Source organism: Passer domesticus, chromosome 2 (assembly GCF_036417665.1).
Source record: "Passer domesticus isolate bPasDom1 chromosome 2, bPasDom1.hap1, whole genome shotgun sequence".
NCBI classification, from domain to species: Eukaryota; Metazoa; Chordata; class Aves; order Passeriformes; family Passeridae; genus Passer; species Passer domesticus.
The window spans coordinates 110,522,799-110,540,470 of NC_087475.1; the positions used below are offsets into that span (position 1 = coordinate 110,522,799).

Consider the following 17,672-nt stretch of genomic DNA (forward strand, 5'->3'; position numbering starts at 1 on the left):
TTTCTTCTTGCTGTTCCTATTCTCTGCTGTGCTGTCTCTCTCATGCACTTGCTGTTTCTCTTTCTGCCTCTCATTATTTGCTCAGGCTTCCAAGCCCTCTGTGACAGCATTCACAGAACAAAAGGTTGCCATTACATTTATCCCTATTTATCCTCCTTTGATGTTGAATTGAATTTTGTGCTGCTAGCATGAAGAAAGCTACGTTTGTCATCATCTTCATCATCTCTATTTTACTTAAATCACCTTGAACACAACTGTAATTTATTTCCTAAATTTATCAAAATCCTTTACAACCAAAAAGTTTTCACAAACCTTTTCTCTATTACTTCTCTAGTGAATAAAATGAGGTAAATGTAGGTATGTTTGTAACCAGAATGCATATAGGCATTTTTCTCTTCTACTAAGGTAGAGCCTCCTGGAAGGCACAGAGTGGCCAATTAGCCAGCTATGTATAGAAGTAAGGAAGAAAAGGAGTAATCATCATAATGATTTGTTCCTTTTCTTACTTTTCATTGAAATTCTAAAAAAAAAAAATAATTCACAGGTAGGAATCAGTATCATTTAAAGTAAAATTGCCCTTCAAAAGTAGCAGAAGTCTGCAGAGGGATCAGATTACATATCACTTTTGCCAATCTGCTGCCTACTAACTCCAGCTCCCAGAACCATTAACTATGTACTCGTTTTGGCTGGGATAGACTTGACTTTCCTCAGAGTGGCTGGTATAGGGTTATGGTTTGGATTTCTGCTGAACACAATGATTATGATATAGAGGTGCTTTTTCATTGCTGAGCAGGGCTTGCCCAGAGCCAAGGCCTTTTCTGCTTTTCACACAGCCAGGATGGAAAAGAGACTGAGAAATTGTGAGGAGACACAGCCAGGACAGGTGACCCCAACATACCAAAGGGGGATTCCATCCCATATGACAACATGCTCAGAACATAAAGTAGATGAGAGAAAGAAGAAGCAGGGATATGTTTGGAATGACACCATGTGTCTTTCCAAGTCCCTGTTATGTGTGATGCAGCCTTGCTGTCCTGGAGATGCCTGCCATGGGAAGCAGTGACTGAATTCCTCGTTTTATCTTGTGTGCACAGCTTTTGCTTTCCCTATCAAACTGTCTTAATCTCAACCCACAAGTTTTCTAGTTTTCACCCACGCAACATTCTCTCCCTGATCCCTGGTAAGGGAGTGAGCGAGTGGCTGCGTGGAGCTTGGACGCTGGCAGGGGTTGAACCACTAGAACCATCACTGTATTTTGTGTGGCTGGTTGCAAGGTCTCTGCGGATCGGCAATAAATAAAAAACATGTGTTGCAAAGACACTGCAAATGCAACAGAACTGTATTATTCATGACTTTCCCTCAGCATCAAGAAACTGAAGTGTTTATTTTTTTTGTGAAATCAGAAAGCCACTGTACTTCAGAGTGCTCCATTCTAATCAAAACCTATACTGTCCTCATAGTGTGCATTCAGATGTGACAAAATGGTGGTTTGTTATGACTTGACATGCCTCTGGAACAATAAATAGTGTTTACCACTTCTTATAGAAAAATGTACTGAGACCAAGTTAAATCAGTTGTCTAAAATTGTGACTGGTAAGAATCCCAGACTCTATATGGCTTATTACATTCACTGTCACACACACACACACACAAGGTCAGAAGGTAGGTGCCACCCAGCTCACAGGGAAACTATGCAAAGGCAACACTAAAACTTCTGTTAATAAAGTAGCAAGAGGGAAGACTCTTTACTCCCAGTGGCAGCCCTCATACTGGGACTGGAGTAATTTTCCAAATGAACTACCAAAACCAACTGAAGCACCAGGGGCTCAGAAGAAAGTCATCAAAAGCTATGATGAGAAGTTCACAGAAAAAAAGAAACTACATATACATTGAACTTCAAGTGACAGAAGTGCCACAACACAGTTAGGATGTGCCTTTGTTCAGCCTCTCCATGAACACAGCAGAAGGTGCAGAAAATGCTATGTTAAGCTGGTCACCATTGCTTCCATTCTGAGAAAGCTAAATATATGACTGTAGAAAAAGGGGTTTTTTTTCTAATGGAAAGGACTACCTACCAGCTACTTAAAGTTTACATTCAAAGACAGTCTCACTAATTAATTCTCTGTGCTCTACTTCCCTTTTCTTGGCAGAGAGAAATGAGAGCCCAGCACATGCTGTTTGCCAGCATTAAGCAGCTTTTCAAAAACACAGTTCAGGCTTGGATATATCAAAAAGATGATGCTAATAGCACAGGATCAATGACTTCCCTGTGACTCAGGGCAGAGGTCAAATCTATATGCTCTTTGACCTTGGTACAAATTTTGACACAGCCACTGATTGCTGATGATCTGCTAAGGGACTCCACCAGCATAGCAATGTATAGCTCATGCCTTCAGGTATGCTTCTCAAACAGGACCTTAAACAGAGACAGCAGACACAATTTTCACTCACAGACAGATACACACCAAGGTCAGAGGTCCATGCAGGCACCCTCCCTCAGTTTCAGTTGCTACAAGTCATCTTCTGAAGTAACAAGACCCCAGTCCCTACACTGCTTAGTGCACCCCTCTTCTCCAAAGGGAAATGTGTCTGAATGACATTAAGCTCAGAGAAGAATTTAACATGAGACCTGCATTTTTTTTCTCATTAGGAATAAAGGAAAAAAAATTCTCTATCACTGCAGAGGTGTGTTTTCAAATTAGGCCAGCCACAGCCAGCTGGGTGGACATTGGAGCAGAGGTTCAGTGTACTTACAGGATGTTAGGAGGCATCACTGGTAACAAACGAGGTCTCTAATATCTCAGAAATTAGGGAGGTGCAGTAAACCGCTTTCTCTGCCAAAGAACAGCAAGAAGCTTGAGAAACCTGCTCAGTCCTTCAGTAGCACCAGACAGTAGTTTTGAAGCTTTTTCTCATGCTTTAATCAGAGAAGAAAAACTGTAGTGTGGCTAATTTGGTTTGGTTGCACTTTGTCAGACTTCCTTCTTCGACATTATACAATGTCCTCCTATAAATCCTTGGCATAAATTGAAAATCCAACCTCAGAACAAACCAACAACCTTATTCAACACACAAAGAAACCGTTCACAAAATGGAACATTGCCCTTTTCTCAGCTACTACTATATCCTACAGAAAATCTTCAAATTTTGTCTAAACTTTATTCTCTAAAACTGGAAGCAAGCCTTGTTTCATACTATAAAAATTGACATGTTAAAATGAATACAATAAACCAGAAGAGTTTGAAATGGCCATGCTTATGAATGTACTAAAGTCAATGCATCATCTCATACCAATAAAGAAGTGCAATGACAACAAAGAATCTTTTCCTCACATTTAATTGCTGCTTTGGCACCAATCTGGCAGTATTCATGTTTTATTCTATAGCTATATTACTTTCTGTGGGTATATGAGTCTTTTGTTGTGTCATGTCCTCAAAGTATTAGGCAACAGCCTATGAAGCCACAAAGTCTATGAAAGATTATTCATAGACTCAGATTGTACAGCTGAACATAGTTCTCATGTTTTATGCAAGCCTGAATTATATACACTTAAAGTGAGCTGTTCAATTCAGAAACCCACAGAGCTCCATTTTAAAATTATATAATAATTTTTGAATTAATGAAAAGGGGAAACCATATCACCTGTGCTTTATTGCATAGCTAACCCTGTTAAATATGCAGCATAAACTTGGAAGGAAATAATAAAAAAGCCCTTAAACAAGAAAGCTTATAAAAAACAAGTCTCACTTTGGAGTGAACTTTGACACTCTAGCTATAAATTTTTTAAAATAACATTCAAAAAGGGGAATTATATCACACAAGTTTCTCTTTCATGGATCCTCACACCCACTCCATTCTATCTCACCCTTAAGGGTCACTAGCATTACACCTATTGCAGAATAGCCACCTACATACAAGAATCTAAAAGTGTGACAAGGTAATAAAAAAAATTGCCATTAAATTACGAAGCTGAAATATTTCTTTTCTTCACGGTATGTTTTATGGTGGTGCTCTGAAGCCTCACCTTTGGACTGCAATGCTATTGTAAGATGAGAGACCAAGCAGCAGTGGAGTGGGGTTTTTGAAGTTCAAGCACCACTAACAAGCAAGAATCCTTAAGAAAATATCCCCTCCTCACACAGAAAGTAGAAAATCACCTGCAGATGGGCAGTAATCCAATCAAATCTGTTAGCTGTACAATAAACTTCATTGAAGTGAATTATGGAAGTGTGTAGCTAAAATGGTGGAGGCACTTAAACACATTGACAGGTAGGCATTGTCAGAGCTAAGAAACTATATTTACTTCTTTTTTTTACTTATCATAAACAAGAGCCCTGGGGGCTGTAAAAGAAAATAAAGGAAAAAAGAGATGGAGAGGCAGAGGCAATAGCTGATACTATGATGACAAGATGACAAAAAATTACTTCAATAGGGCATATAAGACCTTGTTACATCATTGAAAAACCAAACCAAACCAAAAAACCAACCAACCAAACAAAAACTCCCACAAAAAAACTTCAGAGCTGTTACATCTTAAGTCTATCCATTGAGAAAGATGATATGCTAATATTAGAACAACACAGTTTTTTTAAAGCCCTACAAAATGTTAAGTTCAGATTGGCACAACAAACAGAACAAGATCCTTGTTCTTTGGCTGGCATTTACATTTTGCTTCTTCAAAGAATACATACAGTACAAAGTATACAAAAAGTTGTTTTTAAACATCTTTCACTCCTCAGCCTCCCCACCCAGACTCAGAGTTACACCATTCCTGTCTGTCAGCAGATGATTCAAAACATGTACCGCAGCAGACAGTAGGTTCTTGACATCTGCAGAGATGTCTGCCATACTTCTTGTGCACTGCGTGAAACGTAACACAAATTAAAGTAATATTAAATGAGACACAGGCATTCCTGGGCATGGAACAGATGCTATCCATTCTATTAGGTACTCCTCATGTGAAATGGAGGCGAAAGCAAACAGGAGATTGCAGTAGAGGAAAGAAAAAGGACCTGGAGAGCTTATTGTTAGCTATTCAACTGTTGAAAGTCTTTTTGTAACATCTTTCTGATCACAATCAGAATTAAGGGGGGAGTGGGAAAAAGTCACTTGATACCAAAAGAGTAAAAGTCAAGAACAACAACCAATCTGAAACTCTACATTTCACAGTCCCCTAGACCATTCAAAAGTTAACCATAAACAATAGATATCACACACTCATTCGGCACTCTCTTTATATTAGCACACTTAAAACAAGTTCTCAAAAGTCAGTGAAGGTCTTCGGTCATGAAAGAGCAGTACAAAGACACAGGATGTAGTATTTGTGTGGCAGACACTCCATTATTCATTTGCCATGAAGGGGAAATCTGAACATAGCTGGCCTTGCAGATTAGGCAGCTGGCAGAAGCCTTGTGCCCAGAATACAGTGGTGCCAAGCAGCTGTCGGGCAAAAGTATTTTCCTAGGAGCTCTAAGGACATTTCTGTACTGTTGCCACATCTCTATGTGAATCACTACTTGCCTCTGGGGGAAACCTATAAATGCCCAATATGTTCTTCATGAATATTTACTGATTCAGAGTTAAGTAGCTATGCTCCTGTCTATATTCTTGTAGAGCAAATTTCCACATCTTCTCCTTTCTCCTTTGTTATCAGTGCTCAAAGCAAGATGAGGGAACCGGCAGTTTGCACTCCTCTGCATTCCAGGGACACTCACAGAACTCACACTCAAGGACTAAGAGGTAAAGAATTTGTCATATTGTCCTGTTTTCCATGGGTTCAGCTTTTGCCAATCACAAACCTCAGATGGCAGTGTTGAAAATGTGAGCGCAGGTGCATTTTCAAAATATGAATTAAGGTTTGAGCAGCAAAACTTGGCACAGATCTATGCCAAAAGCCTGGATTTTGGTAGAAAATCAAGAAGAATCAAGAAGAGAAGAATCAAACTCAGAAGCCAAGTAAAAACTGTGAGTCATAACTTACATTAATCAAAACACACCAAAACATTGATAGAAAATAAAAATTTTCTAATATTGATCTTAGAGCAACTCTCAGTATTTCCTAGCTAACCACTTTTAATCACCAAGAAGAATAAGCTAACCAAGTACATTTATAGCCTGTGACTCAGCTGGCAATAACTTGAGTTTTCAAGAGCACACACAAGAATTTATTGTTGCAGCCCAGTGAAACTGCACAGGTTTGCACAACGGGCTAAATAAGGAAGTGGTGTACATTAATGTCTAATGAGAAGAGGCCAGTTTCTTTCTTCATTTGAAAGATAACTAATAAAATTTAGCTCCTACACACTCTACAACTTAAATTTTTTGAATGGTTTCTCACCTCTCTGGGAAACTTCTGGTTCCTGCAGAATCCAATATTGTTTAGAGACTTGTGCTCTTTTAGATTCTAAATTCAGAAATTTTTTTACAAGCTTGGTAAGTGGATGCTTTACAACATTGCACACCACTTTCCCCATCTTTCAAGTCTGTAAGTCAGATTTCTCTGTCCATTTGTGAAGTTGCATGTAAAGGTACACAACTAACAAAAAATAGAGAACAAAGAAAAATGTCCTACCTGACCTCAGCTACTTAAAAATACTGTTGATGTACATCTAAAAGTGAAACCTGAAATTCTGCAGCACCTTAGTAGCACTCACAGCAACCACCAGGCACACAGTTTGGTGTTCCTGAATGTTGTGTTTTACAGTGTCTGAAAGCAGGCTGCTTTGAAGACCTGAATAACCAGAACTTTCTACATGTCTGCTATGCAAGAAGTGTAGCTTCAAGCAATGCAACCAAAGAAAAACTGCTTACAAAATGGACTGAGTTGAGGGTTTCTCAAGAAAGATAGTGCTGTGTGGTAGTGAATGGGACCACAGCCACTCTCACAGCTCGTGGCACTGGAACCTCTCACTGTCTGCTTGAGACTGATATACACAAACACAGAAACATGCTTCTGATCTAATAACTCTAAAGATGCAGGGGGGCAAAAGCAAGAATTTTCCATTAATCCTAAGGGAACCTGTATTTAAATATACTTAGAAATGCTTGTACAGATATCAACATAGGCTGACATTTAGTGCTTGCAAACACACAAAGGAGCTGTGTCTACAGGGACATGGTTTCTTGGCCTGACCTTGTGCTGAACCAGAGAGAAACTTATTTCAGAAATTTTCCCACTTCCACACTTTCTATTCTTTTTTTTTTTGCATTTCTTAATGAAGAAGGAAAAATTTTAAAAAAGCACCAACAAACAATAACAAAAAACTTTCAGCATAACTTAGTCGTATGGCATCAAGTATAGAACTGGCGTGAAAGTGCTGTTTCTTTTAAGTGACACAGTACTGTTGATCTGGATCATACCTTGGAAAATGAAATCTGTTTATGTCTTCCATTGAGTGATCACTTAACAGAATCTGTCTGCTGAGTGATGTGCATACTGTGAATCCTCAAGACATGCTCCTTGCTCTAGACACTGCTCTATAATCTCTTATCAGGCTCCTTTAATACAGAAAGTAACTTCATTAGTAACTTGCTTCTCTTAATCTATTCTCAGGTTGAACAATGCCTTCTTTGCAAATAACACTAATTTAGGTACATTTCCTTTGCAAGTAGTGCTAATCACTCACACCAGCTGTCCCTGCAGTATTAATCTTTGATTTACTACGGTTTCCAAAGCTGAAGAAGGAGGTTTGGAGAAGTAACAAATGCAATTTCACATGTTTAATAAATATTCCCATCATGTAGCTTCTACCAATGCCCTATCCAATATGGCAAAAAGAACTCTAAGCCCAGTTTCATTTTATTTATTAACTTCTCCTTTTAAAATACCCCCACCTTTCTCATATGAAATCAATTAACACTGCTGGCTTCACAAAATTTAAATATTCACATTCAAAAGTAGATTTTTCCCATCTTTTTGGTACCTGCCTCTGTTTCTCTTAACCTTCCCATGCAGATTTATAAGCTGACTGAAGGTCATAAGGAGTCCCTGGAATGAGATTTTCATGTCAGCAGAGATAAGCTGTGGAGAGGATTTGTAGCTTCTTGGACACATCTCCAAAGCAGACCCCCAGTAAGTGTGATATTATGCATACCATGTATCTGCTGTCTGCTCTGCTTGGGACCCCTCAGCAGAGACTCAGACTTCCCCTCCCTCTCCTGGGACAAAATAAAAAACTCTAACATGTGTTCAGGTATAGTCCCACTCCAATTGCAGACAGTTTCTCATAGCCATTAACATTTTCCTTACCAGCAGAGAGGATTACTCTGTATTTTGTGGTTTCATCTAAATTTTGCCTCTTAAAGACAAGGAACAGGACAAATGCTGCTTCCACTACCTTTGGATGGCCAATGTATCTCACTGAAATTCCCAGGGGATCAAAGCAGACGTTAACACATCTCTAACAGAAGCAGGCAAATGATTGACTGACTCACTAAATGCTATCCAGTGTAGAACATATTAAGTATGTCTGAGATTTTTTTTTAATGCCATGAGATTCTTCCCAAAGGATGCTCAATATCCTTCCCAAAGGATATACTCAATATGTTAAAAGCATTATACACCATTCCATCAAGTTTACGCAGTTCTTTCTTAGTGTTATTTTATGAACAAAATAAGAACCTCAAGCTCTGAAGTATCTGAAGGCAGGAGAATGCCCACCATCAGCAGCTGTATTGTTGCACATCCCCGCCACTGGTTTATTACATACAGGTGGAAGTCTGGATGCATCATAAATCGTCACCTCTCTCTCATTTTTTGCCAACAATGTAAGGAATTTCCTGGTGCTTTCCAAACAGGGAAAGGGAAAAAACTGAAAACCAAAACTCACCCCATTCCCAAAAACCCACCTAATGTGAAAAAAAAAATCCAACCTTGATCAAAATTCCTCTAAACATAAGAAAAAGGTTAAAAAAGGTAGCACATTACTAAAAAGGCACATGCTAATAAAAAGAGATCCCTGTGTATTTATGCTTTGGTACATTGTAATTTAAGAGGATACGATATATGATGATACTAAATAATATCACATTATATGATGATTTATATTATATGATGATATACTGAGATGCATCATAGTACTGCACTCAAGAAAAGAATATTACATGGCCATAGAAATACTCTGGTGGAAAAATCTGGAGAAGAGAAGAAAAATCTGGGGGAGAGCCAGATTTTATGTCCCTGCATGTAAGTAATTTTCATAGATGGGCACAGGCAGGGAGGCCCCATCCCTTGGAGAGACATTAGACATGCTTGTGCCATAAGCTCTGATTCAAACTTTTGGAAAAGATCATTGCCATAGCAATGTCTTGTGCTAATGGAAGACATGAAGGTTCCACTTAATACCCACCAAAGTAGCTGTTCTTACCTGCCCCTCAGGATAGTCATCTCCTGATACCACAGGATCTCATCTTCCATTTCTCATGAGACTATTCAGGTTGTTTCCAGACACTTCTCACAGTAGTTCCTGATCTTCAGTCTCACATCAAGCATCATATACAGTGTCTCTCAGAGTTAAAAGAAAAAGAAAAAAATAAAGTAAGCATGGCACTATATTAATTTAATACAGAATTATTTGGTATTATATCCTTTCTTTCCGAAGTGGTCTATAGCATTCTGCTCTTCTTATTGTGCTCTACAGACAAATTTTTCCTGCCCAATATTAAGCCATTTTACCATCTTAAGGCAGCAGTGTCTCCTTATGATTTCTAGATTTTTATCTGGAGCTGTAAGAAACTCTGGATCATCTACAGCAATACCACTAATGCTTTTTCTAACTATGATTGTCAAGTGGCCAAAAGACTGCAAACATCCTTTCCATTTGCATATTACTCTGCCATAATGCTTGCATGAATTTAATTATGCTGAGGTTGGAAGGCTACTTTAACAGAGGTTGTCATTCAAATTTACCAAGAAAGCAAATTTGAGTTAACAGCTTTCTTTCCTTCCCTCATCAGCTAGTCCACAACATCCACACCTTGTCCTTTATATTTCTAAATAAGGGATCAACAGGACCAGTAAAAGTTTATAAAATACAAGGGACTGTAACGACTCCTCAGTTAAATTCCCTCTATTTCCACTGGTATCCATCTTAACAAATTCTTCTCTTTGCCCCATAGTTTGAGACAAGACTATGTAATACCTTGGTACAGACCACAACAGCAGTTACAGTTGCAACATATTTTGTAGATTCATATGTGATGTCATTATAATTTTAAAAGTTTCAACGAGTCCAATGGTCTGTGATTGATGACTTTGCCTTTAGATATGCACATAAATAAATTAATTAAAATGAGAGAATATGAAAGATGGAGTAGAAGCCAAATTCTGCTTGCTACTACATGAACATTAAAAATGTAGTTATTTAAATTGATAAAAATCTGAAGAGAGAAAACACTGAAAGAATAAATGCTAATGGTTCTTAAGACAAATGTGCTTATCACTCAACTGGAATATTTTAGACTGCCATTCAGGCAGGATTTTAGTTTTTGTTCTACATATATTTAGAAGTAATTATGCTAACTCTGTAGACTGAAGGTTACTGTTAAATTGTTGAGATTAGTCTACATTTAAAATAAGCAGGTTTGTGGCCAAAAGAAATTGAAAGCTCTGTGAAATCTATTTTGTACCTTAAAGCAGGAAGCTGGGAGGAAAATAAAAAAACTCCTATTAGAGTGGCAGGGAACTCACTGGAATATAGGAAGAAAAAAAAAGACAGAACAGTGGGTGAGTAGACAGAAAGTAACACACGTATTCAAAAGTTAAAAGCACAGACCTGCACACTGCTACATGGTAATATTGCTCCATTGTACCTCTGTACCAAATTACCAACTCAGAAGCACATTTTACCCCACAATATGCAACTTGGCACAGCCATAATGAATCAGGAATAAAAACACCAACAGGAGTACCTGAAAAAGCATGGGAGGTATAGAAAGCAAGAATATAGTAGTGTTTGAATGGTCTAAAAGCACATAACTGTAATTATGGAAAGTATTTTAGAAAAATGGGCCATTGAGGTTGACCATCGGGGGAAAAAAAATGAATTAGACAGAATTGTGTCTAGAAGGTATCCTACCTTATGGGATGTTTAGAACAAGACTCAATGAAGTGGCAAAAAACCACTGTTGGAAAACATATTTTAGGTCAAAAAATTTTGAAATTTTAAAAAAATTATTTATCTAAATTATTTATAAAAATTATCTTTCTATCTCTAATTCCATTTGTTCCATGGCACTTCAGAGAAAGAATTTGGAAGAAACAGTGTAAGGAAAAGGGGAGACGTAAAAGCTGTCTAGAGACAGCAGCCCTATTCATATAGGTGAGAAATGGTAGGAGCTCTCCAAAAGTGGTGAGAGTTGAGAAAATGTTTTCAACACGGGTTTTATGCAGGTTATATATAAAAGGTTGGAAAAGGAAAAAACTAAAAATATTATTGTGGTAAAAGACCAGGGACACAGGGCATAGAGATTTGAGAAGAAATAGAAATGTACCCTGTCTGTACTCATTTGCATAAGTAGAGTTATACCTACAGGTTTGTTGAGGGAAAAGAATTAGAATACTGGATTTAAAACAAAAAAAAAGAATTTAAAAATTCAGAGGAGGAGAAGCTGAAGTTTTATGGCAATGCACAGACTCAGAGACTAGGCAGAAGTGCAGGTGCAGGATGGAGGCACAGCCCAGCTCTCTACACCAGGGTCTGTGCAAGGGCAGCTCAGCTCTAGGACCTGTTGCAGTCACCCAAGTGAGAAAACCAGAAAGTCAGAAAAGGAGGAAGAGCAGAAAGAGAGGTCTCGGTACTATGTAGTGCCAACAACTGCAGCTGGATGCCAAAGACATCCCAAAAACACCCAACACCACAATGTGCTGCTGCATGGAGCCACTGCAAAGTACAGATAAGTGGAGCTACTTTCTACCAGGTTGCAAACTGATAAAACCTCCAAAAAAAAAAAAAAAGTTCTTTCAACAGGGCTGTGTGAGGCCAGGGAAACTTGACTGGACTCAGCAGGGGCAGAGACAAGAAAAACAAGACTGCAGTTATCGACCTCAGATTAATAGTTATTTCACTGCTACATTAAAGTCATTGTTTGACAAAGCTGGAAAATAATATTTGCTGGCAGAGTCACAAAGCATTACTTTGATATGAAAATGTCAGTGAATATCTCTTTCAATTATTCTTCCTTTCCTATTCGAAAGCAGTGTTTATTCCATAAAAACCTAGTGTTATCTCAGTTTAATTCAGAGAACTATTCATATCAGCGGAGCAGAATAAAATAAGGTTGTGCAAATTATTACAAAATAAAGAACCCATTTAGGACATTTAGGAATGATCTTCACATAAGAAAAGAAGGTTTTAACCATGCATAACAAACAGGATGATAAATCTTTAAACAATTAAGTAAAAGTTTCCATGAACAACTTGACAATCTTCTTTCATTGACGGGAACACAATATTTTCAAATCATCTCACAGTAACCTAAGACCTTTAGCTTGCACTTTCTACAAAGCACAAAACCCGCTGTGTCTGACTGCAGTGCAAGTGGTAAGCTTTAAATACAAGCTGCAGGTTTATCAGAGGACCAGATATGTGTGTGCTGTATATATAGATTGAGCATCCAATACCATAAATTATATGGTTAGAAATACCTCCCTCTTCTTAATAAAACCAAAGAAAATCTGAACTTCCTAGATGAGAGACTAGGTGGCCACCAAGTCAGAAAAATCTGAAAAAGGGACCAGTAAAAAAATGTACTTTTTGGGTTTTTTTGCATCTTTTAAATGTACATTTATTTTTCATCTTTTGTAAAAACACCTGAACTGTGTGTTATCTCCCTGTCACTTATCTCCCCGTCCAAAATATCCACAACTAGATAAAACAAGTCCCATTGTACTGCTCACACAAACATTTCAGGAGTGGCCAAAGTTGGTCCCAGTGCTCTGAAAATTCCTGTAGTAGATATTCATATTCTTCAATACCCTGCTTCACGTTACTGCCTTGCTCCAGTTCTTCACCTCTCAATGCACAAGCACTCAGAGCTGTGGATGCAGTGATCTTACCAGCTCTGTGGTACAGCCAGATGCACATCAGTCTGGATCTGTTGATCCCTACACAGCCAGAGGAGGCAGAAAAGATGTTGCCATAAGAATTGAGGGATGTAAAAGGAAGTGCAAGGCTAATAACCTTGTAAAAGGTCTGGTCAGGCTAATAACCGGGTTGGGAACATGTAGCGTCAACAATGCTGAAAATCAAGATTCACAATGTCTCCATGTTTTCTGAGAAAGCACAGGGTAAATACTTACCAAATGTAAGGGAAGGCAATTCCTTCCCTTCAGCTGGGTCAGAGGGCAAGCAATGTAAAACTTGGGGAAGGTTTTAATATTAAACACAAGATTACAGTGTGCTAACGCGCGCTAGTGGAAATGCAGAAAGAGCATTTGCAAGAATATAATCACAGTAGAAATGACACATGGGGGAAAAAAACTACACCAAACAATCTAATTTTGGAAATCAGAAATTCACTTTTTAAAAAGAATTGTAGCTAAGATTATGTGTGCAGGCACAGTTTCTTTCATTTTGTTGTGTTTCTGCTGGTTGAAGATCTCCTGCAGGGTACCTTGCAAAGTCAAGGTTATACACTTTTGCAAGCTATTGTAAACTTTCTCTTAAAGTGGAAATATGTGGCTTCCAAGGTATACAAACAATGGATGCAAAGCAGTATGGAACATGGAGGTCTTCAAAATGGGCAGATGCAGAGCTATGAATCTAAGATATATCAGACAATTAACTTGATGTTTCAATGACAGATGATAAGAGCATAACCACCAGACGATAACAGCTATGCAGAATGAGTTCTGTACAGCAGAACTTCAGTAGTTATAGGAAAGACTTTGAAAATCCTGTATCTGGAATTTTCTAGTTAACTACTATCTTGGAAAGGGTAGAAAAAATCAGGTGGTTATCAGAAAAAAAGTAATCTGAGCAGTTTCACAGTTTTTATCTGCCCTTTTGTAGTTTTTACTTTTTTTTTAATTTACCAGAAAGTAGTCTTAAGAAGAGAGCGACATGACTGTTTTACAAGATAACCCCATGCAAGTCCCATTCAAGCCTACTGCTCTCAGGCCCCTTTGTGTGACTAAAGCAGATGTAGATTTGCACTGCAGTAAGCAGGCAGTCCTGTGCAGTGTTTCAGCTGGGTGTCCGTGGGACGAGCTGGCAGTGAGATGTTCCTGTTAGCATTCTACAAAGAAATTAACGGGGTGTCTGGGATGATGATTATGATGCATCAAATGGAATCACTTCCCCATTGGATTCTGCTAAATCATCTCTGACAGAAACTGTTTATCCCCAAGGCTCCTGAAAATATTTTTGAGTCATAAATTCTGTCTTTAGAAAGGGCTTGATCTTACCAAGGGCAGATATCTCCAAAACATTACCATGTGAGATAATACCCTTTTATCCTTTCTCAAGCTTCCTACCAAGCACATCATCAGAATAATTTTTTATACTTCACAATAACCATACTGTGTTTTTCCAGAAGCAGTCACCTAATATTATTTTGTTTACAAAAAAGTCCGAAGTCTTGCCCATTGCCAAAAAAGGGAATATTTAAAAAAATTCTTCAAGCTTCTCTCCTGCTCAAACAGGTATGCTCAGGGAGCACAAGTATAAAAATAAGCAGAAGTATTTGGAAATCAAATATCAAACACAGGCATCCTATCACTGACACTGAGACAATTTCTATGTTGATCTTTATTCTTGCAATTACACTGTCTCCAGTAGTACTGTAAGACCTTTATTCCTAAAATTTTCTTGACTAGTAAGAGTCTTGAAATAGCTGAAAATGCTGTACAGTTGTGTAGAAATTTTGCAGAGAACTAAAAAAGACGTTCTTTCTATAATTGCAGCTGTGTCAGAGATAAACAGGCAGCCAGAGCAGGAACAGGCTGAACAAGGAAAACAAGTAAAGCTAGCAGGGGGGTAAGAACATTAAGGAAGAAAACTTACTAGCACATCAGAAAACAACAACAAATTCCCAACAAGTAATGTGCAAGCAAGGATCAAAGGGTATGATGAACAGGACGAGATGCAGAGGCTAGGTCTCTGCTCAATGAACTGTCATCATATTGAGTATGAAAGTTTCCTGGAGGTTCCCCATTCTTCAGTGATCAGAAAAAATGGAGGGAAAGAGAGGGTAAAATTTATGGAGTAAAAAACAAAAACACACACAATTTGTCCTTATTCTGTTAGAGCTGATGTTCCTATCTCAAGCTAAGCAAGTTACTTAAATTAATTTACTGTTTTGCTGTTAGTTACTTACAATGTGTTCGCCATTTTCTTTGCTTTGAAAAACGATTTGCAGAAATGCTGAGACCTCATAACTGCAGCTGGGGATTGAGCTTGTACTCTGGGAACTGCTCAGTGAGAATCACGAGTGCAAGCGTCATAAACATATTGTCCACATATAATGTTAAGTATGTTAAAAAGAAAATACCACCAAAATTCCTCAGGCATTACAAAACAGGGATGCACAAAGGAGATCATTTCATACATTTCCAGTATCATAGAATCACACAATGGCCTGGGTTGGTAGTGCCTTCAAAGATCACCACATTCCAAACCCTTTTCCATGAGTAGGGACACCTTCCACTGGACCAGGCTGGTCAAAGTCCCAATCCAACTTGGTACAGGTATTCTTCCAAGAATGGGGCATCCACAACTTCTCTGGGCAGCCTGTTCCAGTGTTTCATCACTCCCACCATAAAGCATTTCTTCCTAGTATTTAATCTAAACTTACCTTCTTCCACTTCAGAGCCATTATCCCTTGTTCTGTCACTCCATGCCCTTGTCAAAACTCCCTCTCCAGTTTTCTTATAGGCCCCTTAAGGTACAGAAAAGTGCAATAAAGTGACCCTGAGCCTTGTCTTCTCCTGAACAACACCAGCTCCCTGAGGCTGTTTTTATAGGAGAGGTGTTGCAGTCCTCTGATATTGTTTGTGGCCCTCTGGATTCATTCCAACAAGTCCATGTCCTTATGTTGGAGACACCAGAGCTGGATGCAGACACATGGTGGGTCTCAGAAAGCAAAGCAGAGGGGAAGATTCATCTCCATGGATCTGTTGACATGCTGCTTTGGATGCAGCCCAGGATATGTTTGGCTTTCTGGGCTGCTAGGGCACATGGCCAGCTCATGTTGAGCTCCTTGTCCACCGACACCCCAAGTTTTCTCCTCAGGGCTGCTCTTAATCCATTCTCTGCTTAGCCTGTTATTTGTGCTTGGGCTTGACTTGACCCAGCTACAAAACCTTTCACTTCAGTTTGCAGCATTTTTCTGAAAATAAGTACATTTTTGAGGGCAGATACTAAAACCAATAGTGCCATGCCCCAAGAGAATTTTAAACAGCATTTAACAGTAGAGGGTTAGACACCTCTACTGAAGGATAGGGAGAAAACAAAGCATCTGCTCATCAGGCAAGCACTGCACATGTGTCAAAGAAAGTGGGGACTGACAGGCAAAAAACTGAACACTTTCTACAATCCCACTCTGGCATTTCTTAAGAACTGTGACTTTGATTTTGTTATATTGGGGGTTTTACTGTGTACATATTGCAAAAAGTAGAAGCTCACTGCCATAAATTCTTGAATTCTATAAAAAGATTTCAAAATTATATACACCTTTTATGGGATTTTCCAGCTGAGAGAGAAAGTAAGAAAAAAGCAGAATTAGTACATCAGTACATTACCACACGGCCTCCATGCACGACTATGTCAGCTTATCCTCAAATAAAGCTTAGGTTTAAAAAGCATGAGCTGACTCAGCCCTAACAGGGTTAGTTGGAGGGGAAAGGGGACAAATATTCTTTCATTCTCATGTAGAGCTTTAGGTTGAAGATTTTATGCTGAATATATATGGTTGATTTAGTTACCTTAAACTAAATCCTACGAAAGTCAGAACATATCAGGACACACACAATTCAAGTGTTGATTAATAATTTCTTGGGGAAGATGGGAGAAGAAACAGGGAGAACAAGAAGTGCAGATGAGAGAAAGGAGACAGGATATTTAACATTTTGTAAATATAAAGAAACATATGCTAAATCAAGTTATATGATAAGTTCTTTGCTTGCTCAACATATTGCAGTGATTTAAGAAACAGAATGCCGAGACACAGATGAAGCATTTGGAGATTACATATGCTATCACGTAGGGTGTATGGCATTACAAATCACTTGCATACACAGGGTGAAAACCTTGTGATTTTAAATGTTGCTGTTGAGACACAGGTAATGGTAAACTACACTACGTGCCTTCTGCCATAGTACCATTTAAACCCACTTCTTTCTTCCCACTCATATAGAAAAAAAAAAGGAATTAAAAAAATACAGCTTTCCTTTTGTTCCCATGGAAGAATCACAGATGAATAAATACAATAATTTACTGCTTCTGAAACAGCAGTAATCACCTGGTAAATATACTGAGACATATTTGTCTTGTTAATATCACTTGTATCTGCCAACAGTAGTCTTGAAGATTCCCCAGGGCATAGCAATTAAGTCTGTAAGTGCTTCAAATGTGTACAAGGCAAAGCATGGCATATGGATCTGGGTGTCTGGGTGTCTCCACAGAACTTGATAGGAATCATGGATTTCCTATTTATTCTGTCAAAAAAGAGTTATG

General features: G+C 38.5%; 1 long non-coding RNA gene across 1 annotated transcript in view; it reads right to left on the reverse strand.

The window, feature by feature from the left end:
* The window catches only part of LOC135294835 (uncharacterized), a 150,361-nt gene that overhangs the window by 38,355 nt on the left and 94,334 nt on the right, over window positions 1-17,672 (reverse strand). Inside the window, exon 4 of the long non-coding RNA XR_010356854.1 lies at window positions 9,366-9,502. This is a non-coding gene — a long non-coding RNA (uncharacterized LOC135294835). The remainder of the gene's footprint in view (window positions 1-9,365; window positions 9,503-17,672) is intronic.